Source organism: Macaca nemestrina, chromosome 4 (genome assembly GCF_043159975.1).
Source record: "Macaca nemestrina isolate mMacNem1 chromosome 4, mMacNem.hap1, whole genome shotgun sequence".
Lineage (NCBI taxonomy): Eukaryota > Metazoa > Chordata > Mammalia > Primates > Cercopithecidae > Macaca > Macaca nemestrina.
In genome coordinates, this window is record NC_092128.1 from 189,506,251 (window position 1) to 189,514,652 (window position 8,402).

The 8,402-nt window shown below is 44.3% G+C and overlaps 1 long non-coding RNA gene across 2 annotated transcripts; it reads right to left on the bottom strand.

Moving 5' to 3' along the window:
• Nucleotides 1-1,548: 1,548 nt before the first annotated feature.
• Nucleotides 1,549-8,011, bottom strand: LOC105472465 (uncharacterized). Of its 2 annotated transcripts, none has more exons than XR_011622916.1 (3): nucleotides 7,887-8,011; nucleotides 2,349-2,537; nucleotides 1,549-1,798 (listed from the first exon to the last, which is right to left on the bottom strand). It is a non-coding gene; the product is annotated as an uncharacterized lncRNA (long non-coding RNA). The 2 variants fall into 2 exon arrangements; XR_003015980.2 differs by lacking the exon at nucleotides 7,887-8,011 and adding an exon at nucleotides 2,636-2,692.
• Nucleotides 8,012-8,402: the final 391 nt, after the last annotated feature.

Here is an 8,402-nt window from a genome sequence, read left to right on the forward strand (position 1 = left end):
GAGGTGGAGGGTGCAGTGAGCCAAGATTGTGCCACTGTGCTCCAGCCTGGGCAACAAAGTGAGACTTTGTCTGAAAAAAAAAAAAAAAAAGGAAAAGAAAAAAAAAAAAGGAAAGGAAAAGTAAAGAAAGAAAACAAAAGAAATCTCTCCTCAGCTAAATATTCAGTTTCGTCACCTTTGTCTGGCCTTCTGTAAAACACTGGAACACAGTCCAGCCAAGTTCTTTAAAGTTCTTTGCCACTTTCTAACAAGGATGGCCTTTCCCCCAGTTTCCAATAACATGCTCCTCAGTTCCACCTGAGACTCATCAGAATCACCCTGATGTCCGTATTTCTAGCAAGCTCCTTAAAATGATTCCAGCCTCTGCATATGACTCGATTCTGAAGCTGCTTGCATGTATTTAGGTGTTTGTTTCAGTAGCACCCCACTTCTTGCTAACAAAATCTGTATTGGGGTTTTCTAGAGAAACAAAACCAACAAGGTGTTCGTGTGTGTGTGTGTGTGTTTGAGAAATGGGGGTGGGAAGAAGAAAACGTGATCTTGGTAGGTGCAACCAGTCATCTTGGTAGAGCGTGTTTGTAGAATTTGGAGATCTACCAGAGGGAGAGGTTGCTGCTTCCTGAGGGAGATTGGAACTGAAGCTCCAGAGTGAGAGGTCCCAAGTCCTGGAAGGGCTGAGGAGTGCCTTGTCCTCGGTGATGACGAGAGTATTGTGGAAGTGTGGGGCAGGGTTAGGTACTGAAGGCCTCATTGGAGGTTCCTGTCCCTCTGCAGTGAGAGTTATCTGCAGGCAGCGAGGAGGGTGAAGCTTGGGGAGGAAGTTTGAGGAGAGTGTGAAAGGCATAAGTAACAGCCAAGGAGCATGACGAGGATGTGGCGTCTCCAGCCAGCTCGGCCTGGGAGTGGGAGCCTTCAAGCTGTTGCAGGGCCCGGCGGTGGAGGGCCATGGTGGAATGGACAGTGAGCCCAGGATGGAGGATCCCTTCCTCACCACCCACCTCTCACCGCCCAGTGGAGGGGGTAATGGTACGTGAGGGTGTGGGTTTCGTTTCTGACACTTTGCTTGTGAAGAGAAAGCCTCGGCTGGCTGGCCTTGTGACGTAAGCTCCTGTCGGCAGCTGAATACTTGCACTGAGGGTGGTGCTTCCTGGGACCCCACATCCAGCCAGGGCTACCCAGACACAAGTCACACCCCTTCCCTCGGGCAGTGGCCAGGCCCAGCATACAGCGGCCCCTTGGCCCACTCAGCCCTTGCTTCTCGTCCAGTCAGGACCTGCAGCAGCGTCCCGAGGGACCAGGGAGGTGTGGAGGGGAATTCCCAGGCCCCCGACCACAGACAGTCCTTGGAAAAGCAACTGAGTGAAACCCTCCCTCTCCCCTTGGTTAAAGATCTCACCACCTGTCTAGATGTAAAATGCCCCTTTTATCCATAGTGAGAGGATGTGCAAATATTTACAAGTCTAAAAAGTGATGGAACAAATTATTACATTTTAGTAAGTTTTAATTAGGTAAGAATAGATGCAACCTAAACATTCTCCTTTTCTTTTTTTTTTTTTTTTTTTTTAACTTAAATCAGTTTTACGAATTTCCAACATAGACAACTCATAAAAAGCAGCCAAGCACAGGACACAGAACTGCAGCAAACGGCATTCTTATGGGTAACTGACGGACACTAGAACTTCCACCCTTCTTTGAGACACCTGTGCTCACTGGTGACCTCTGCTTGCAAGTCCTCCTGCAAAGCACACCTGGGAGGTGGAGGTTGCAGCGAGCCGAGATCACACCACTGCACTTCAGCCTGGGCGACAAGAGCAAGACTTCATCTCAATAAAAGTAAAAATAATAAAAATGAAAATAAAGAAAATACGTTTTTCAGGAAGTGACGATTGAGCAGACACCGGAGGAGATGAGGACTCCAGGAAGGGTCTACACAGTTCCCGGGGTGGGGGAGCCCACAACCTCTGGTGCCTCCCTGGTCTTCTCCCTTCAGTCCCTCACGGCCTCCAGGTAAAGTGGAAAAGCTGCAGAGCCCCACTGCATGTCACTCAGAGTCAGAACAGCCATGGGCCACCCAACTCCTGTAAACCCAGCTGTGCCAGGGGCTGACGCCAGCCCTTAGGGAGGTCCTAGCTGCCAATTGCCTCCCAGCCTTGAGCCACACACAGCCTCCCTGGCTGAGCACACATGAAGCTGTGGGCTCACGTTCATTCAACACCAGACTCATACTCCTGGTGGTGAGGTGCTATATTGATGGGCTTCTGACACATAGTTGCTCCCCCACCTTTCCGGATGGCCTATTGGTGACCCACCAGAGCCCCTAGCCCTCCTGTCCCCCGTCCTCCCCTCACCTCCATCCCAGCCTCCTCTGCAGTGGACCTCATGAATTCCTTAAGCATGCCTGGTCGTCGGGCCTCCAGTGGAGCTACTGGCCTCTCTGATGTTGCTTTCTCTCCCATGGGAGAGGCCAGCAATGCAGGAGACACCTTTCTCGCCTTCATCCATAATACACAAATGGTAGGCAGGGCTTGCCAGACACTCTAGAAAAACCAGAACCACCAAAACAAAAGGCCAAGGTTAACAGGCAATCAAAGTAAGAGGAGAGAATCTTTTAAAAATTCTGAGTATCCTCACAGACCTTTAAGAAGTGGCTGCGTTCACAGAACAACATCTTCTGAGAAAAAGGAGCAATCTGAGGATTAGAGAGTTTGTTCAACTTTTTAAAAAGTTGTGAAATGCAATCTATTTACAGATGAAAGGCATAAAACAGTTGTGCTACTCAACAAATGATTGCAATAAAAACCCCCCTGGGAACCACCACCCAGGACCAGAAATAGGTTACTGTGACCCTCAAAGTCCTGATTGCCTCTGCCCAGTCCTACCCCAAGTTGAGTAAAGTGGCTGGAAACATAAAACAAGGAATTCTGCCAGAGTGCAGAGAAAGAAATATAAAGACATGGAAAACATGAACAGATGTTGAGAGACCAAGAGAAGCAATTAGAGGCCCAATTTCCCCCGAACTGGAGAAGAATGGAACAGAGAGAGCAAGGGGGAGAAATAATCTGTAAGAAGAGAAGAAGAGATTAAGAAACAGTTAAAACATGGGTCTTCAGACTGAAAGGCTTTCCAAGCACTCTGAGCATTGTGGGAAAACTGAGGGAAAAACACATCAGAAAAATGTTCATGAAATTTTAGAATGCCAGCGACAAATAGAAGTCTCTACAATTTTCCAGGGGCAAGGGAAAGGAAGTTGAGAGTTACCTATGAAGACATAAAAATCAGAACCAGGCCAACACCAAGCTTTTCACAGGCAATGTGATTGTGAACCTCGAATTCTATACCTGGCCAAACTATATATGTGAGAGCAAAATAAGGACGTTCTTCTGACCCCCACAGCAGAGGTTCTTCCTCTGCTCAAATGTTACATCCCACAGTAGCCTTTTCTGTCACTGGCCCACAGAACTCTTGGTCTCCACACAGATTCTTCCAATTGATGACTTTATGTCTTTACTTCTTTGCTGCGTGTTTCTTCACTAAATGTAAGTCCTGTGAAGGCGGTCACTCTGCTTCTCTTGTTTCTGCTCTATCTGAAGAGATATGGCACATTCTCAACAAATGGTTGTTAAGTGAACAAACAGTGTTTTTGTTACGGGGGAACTCAGAACAGTGTGAACACAGAGGGAAATGTTTAGTGTCTTTCTCAACCTAGGCTGGATCACAATACAGACACAACACACCAAAACAAAAGCAAGCCAATAAGCAAAAACACCATCTTCTAAGCTATTAAAGGGCAGAAGGACAATAAAAACCGCAGTTACAGACACGCGATTGCAAACAATGGTAGTAGCAAAGGCACACATGATAACCTAAAGGATCAGCCAAACTTGTAGGTAAAGCAAATTCATGAATGTTTTGCATATGTTTTAAGAACCTTAAAAAAAATTTTTTTAAAAAGAGGCTCTTGCTCTGTCACCCAGGCTGGAGTACAGTTGCCACAGTGATAGCTCACTGCGGCCTCGAACTCCTGAATGCAATTGATCCTCCCACCTCAGCCTTCTGAGTAGCTGGGACTACAGGTGCGCACCACCACACCTGGCTAATTTTTGTATTTTTTGTAGAGACAGGGTCTCACTATGTTGCCCAGGCTCATCTCAAACTCCTGGCCTCAAGCAATCCTGCTCCCTTGCCCTCCCAAAGTGCTGGGATAACAGGCATAAGCCACCACACCTGGTCTTTTCACCCATTTAAAGTGCGCAATTCAATGTATTTTTGTGTATTCATAGAGTTTCGTGGCCGTTATCACAATCTAATTTTAGAACGTTTCATTACCCCCAAAAGAAACCCCCAAGCCCATTAGCAAACACTCCCCATTCTCTCCCAGTGCCTGGCAACCACACATTTATTGTCTGTCTCTATAGATTTGCCTGTTCTGGACATCTCATATAGACTGGATTGTACAATACACGATTTGTTGAAGGGGTGGCCTGCCCCTCCACACCTGTGGGCATTTCTCATCAGGTGTGATGAGAGACTGAGAAAAGAAATAAGAGACAGAGACAAAGTATAGAGAAAGAAAAGTGGGCCCAGGGGACCAGCGCTCAGCCCCAGGGGACAAGCGCCAGCACCAGTCTGAGTTCTCTCAGTATTTATTGATCATTATTTCTACCATCTTGGAGAAGGGGATGTGGCAGGACAATAGGGCCCAATTTCCCCTATGGTGGGGAGAGGGTCAGCAGGAAATCATGTGTCCAAAGTCTCTGTGTCATTAATAAGTTTAAGGAAAGGTGCTGTGCCCTGATGTGCAGGTATACAAACATCTCCGTGCATCAAAGAGCAGTATTGCCGCCAGCACGTCTCACCTCCAGCCCTAGGGCGGTTTTCTCCCTCAACTGCAAAGAGGACTTCCTCCTTCACTAATCCTCCTCAGCACAGACCCTTCCCTCCCACAAGGCCATATCTCAGGCTATCAGATGGGGAGAAACCTTGGACAATACCTGGCTTTCCTAGGTCCCTACCGCTGCAGTATATTGTGTCCCTGGGTACTTGAGATTAGAGAATGGTGATGACTTTTAACCAGCAGACTGCCTTCAAGCACTTTTTTTAACAAAGCAGATCCTGCATAGCCCTGAATTCATTAAACCTTGAGTCAACACAGCACCTGTCTCTGCAAGCACAGGGTTGGGGCTAGGGTTACAGATTAACAGCATCTCAAGGCAGAAGAACTTCTCTTAGTACAGAACAAGATGGAGTCTCTTATGTCTACTTCTTTCTACATAGACACAGTAACAGTCTGATCTCTCTTTCTTTTCCCCACATTTGTGACTGGCTTCTTTCATTTAGCATCGTATTTTCAAGATCTCACTGTAGTATGTATCAGAACATTCCTTTTTTTTTAGCGGGGGAGAGGGGGACTGAGTTTCGCTCTTGTTGCTCAAGCTGGAGTGCAATGGCGTGATCTCGGATCACTGCAACCTCTGCCTCCTGGGTTCAAGTGATTCTCCTGCCTCAGCCCCCTGAGTAGCTGGGACTACAGGCACCCGCCACCACGCCCAGCTAATTTTTGCATTTTTAATAGAGACAGGGTTTCACCATGTTGACCAGGATGGTCTTGATCTCTTGACCTTGTGATCTGCCCACCTTGGCCTCCCAAAGTGCTGGAATTACAGGTGTGAGACATTCCTTTTTATGTATGAATAATATTCCATTGCATGGATATACTACATTTTGTTTATTCATTTATCTGGTGATTGGTATTTGTGCTGCTTGTGCATTTTGGCTATTATGAACAATGCTGCTGTAAACATTCACCTGCAATTTTTTTTTTTTTTTGAGACAAAGTCTTGCTCTGTCACCCAGGCTGGAGTGCAGTGGCGCGATCTCGGCTCACTGTAAGCTCTGCCTCCCGGGTTCACGCCATTCTCCTGCCTCAGCCTCCCGAGTAGCTGGGACTACAGGCACCCAGCACCACGCCCAGCTAATTTTTTGTATTTTTTTAGTACAGACGAGGTTTCACCGTTTTAGCCAGGATGGTCTCGATCTCCTGACCTCATGATCTGCCCACTTTGGCCTCCTAAAGTGCTGGGATTTCAGGCATGAGCCACTGTGCCCGGCTGAGAAAACAGGCCTTAATTCAAAGTCACGAAGATTTACTCCTATAAACTCTTCTAAGAGTTTTATAGTCTTAGTTCTTACTAATGGGAAAATACTGAAAGCTTTTACTCTGAGATCAGGAGAAAGTTAAGAATGCCTACTTTTGCTACTTTTATTCAACACAGTACTGGAAGTTCTAGCCAGAGCAATTAGGCAACAAAAAGGAATGAAAGGTATGCAAATTGGAAAGAAACATAAAATTATCTGTCTGCAGGTGATATAACTGTGAATATAGAAAACCTTTACGATTCCACATACACATAAAAAACTGGTAGAACTAATAAATGAATTTAGAAAAGTTGCAGGATACAAAGTTAGCACACAAAAATCAGTTGCATTTCTTTACACTAACAATGAACAGTCTGAAAAGAAAATTAAGTAAACAATTTCATTTACAACAGCATCAAAAAGAATAAAATACTTAGAAATTAACTTAACCAAGAAAATGAAAGGCTTCTACAATGAAATCTATGAAATATTTCTGAAAAAAAGGAGACATAAATCCCGTGTTCATGGATTGGAAATCTTAATATTGTTAAGATGTCAATACTACCTAAAGGTTCAATGCAACCCCTATCAAAATCCCAATGTTTTTTTGAAACCCATTCTAAAATCTGTATGGAATCTCAAGAAACCGCAAGTAGCCAAAACAATCCTGAAAAAGAACAAAGCTGAAGAACTCACACTTTCTGATGTCAAAATTAACTACAAAGCTACAGTAATTAAAACAGTGTGGTATTGGCATAAAGACAGATATATATATATAACAATGAAATAGAATAGAGCCCAGAAATAAACTCTCACATGTATGGTCAAATGATTTTTGACAAGGGTGCCAATACCATTTAGTGGGGAAAAGACAATCTTTCAAAAATGGTGCTGGGAAAACTGGATAGCAACATGCAAAAGAATGAAATCGGATCCTTAGCAAGACCATATACAAAAACTAACCAAACTAAGGACCTAAAAGTAAAACCTGAAACTATAAGACTTATAGAATAATACACAGGGCAAAAGTTTTATGGCACTGGATTTGGCAATGATTTTTTTGGATATGACACCAAAAGTACAGGCAGCAAAAAACAAAACAAAGCAACAAACAAGTGGGACTTTCTAAAAATAAGAAAAGTGCATCTTAAGACATTACCAACGAAGTGAAAAGACAACCCACAGAATGGAAGAAAATATTTGTAAGTCCTATATCTGATAAGAGATTAATATCCAAAATATATAGAAAACTCTTAAAACTCAACAACAACCTGATTCAAAAATGGGCAAAGGACTTCTAGACATTTCTCCAGAGAAGATATACACATGGCCAATATGCCCATGAAAAGATATTCAACATCACTGAACATTAGGGAAATGCAAAATAAAACTACAAAATGACAATGAGATACTGCCTCATGCCCATTCAGATAGCTATTATAAAAACTAAACAAACAAAATTTTTAAAGATAGCACATGTTGGTAAGATTGTGGAGAAATTAGAAAACTTGCACACTGTTGGTAGGAATATAAAATGGTTAAGCTGCTGTAGAAAACAGTATAGCAGTTTCTTCAAAAATTAAACAGAATTATATATGATCCAGCAATTCCACTTCTGAGGATGTATTAAAAAGAATTGAAAGCCAAGTCTCAAAGAGATATTTCTACACTTCTAAACCAACGAATATCTGAGACAGGTCTCAATCAATTTAGAAGCTGATTCGAAGTTAAGAAGTTAAATTGTCGCTTACTTGTTAACTTGTTTAGAAGTTAAGTTTTGTTTACAGTCTCTAGCCAGCTGTCCATGGAACCACAGTCAAGCCTCTTTGAATGCTGCCTGCTGGTGCCAGCCCTTGCTCTGTCCTTGCCGACAGGCTGCTCCCGGCCCCATGAGATCCCTGCCCAGGGGATAGGTTACCCTCATGTAATTAGTAGAACAAGGTGAGTTGGTGTTAAAAAGACAGGCATGGCTGGGCGCTGTGGCTCACGTCTGTAATCCTAGCACTTTGGGAGGCTGAGCGGGACAGATTGCCTGATCTCAGGAGTTTGAGACCAGCCTGGGCAACACGGTGAAACCCTGTCTCTATTAAAATACAAGAAATTAGCTGGGCGCAGCAGTATGTGCCTATAATCCCAGCTACTCGGGATGCTGAAGCAGGAGAATTGCTTGAACCCGGGAGGCGGAGGTTGCCATGAGCTGAGATCATGTCACTGCACTCCAGCCTGGGCAACAGAGCACAAAAGACAGGCATGATTTTGTACTTATC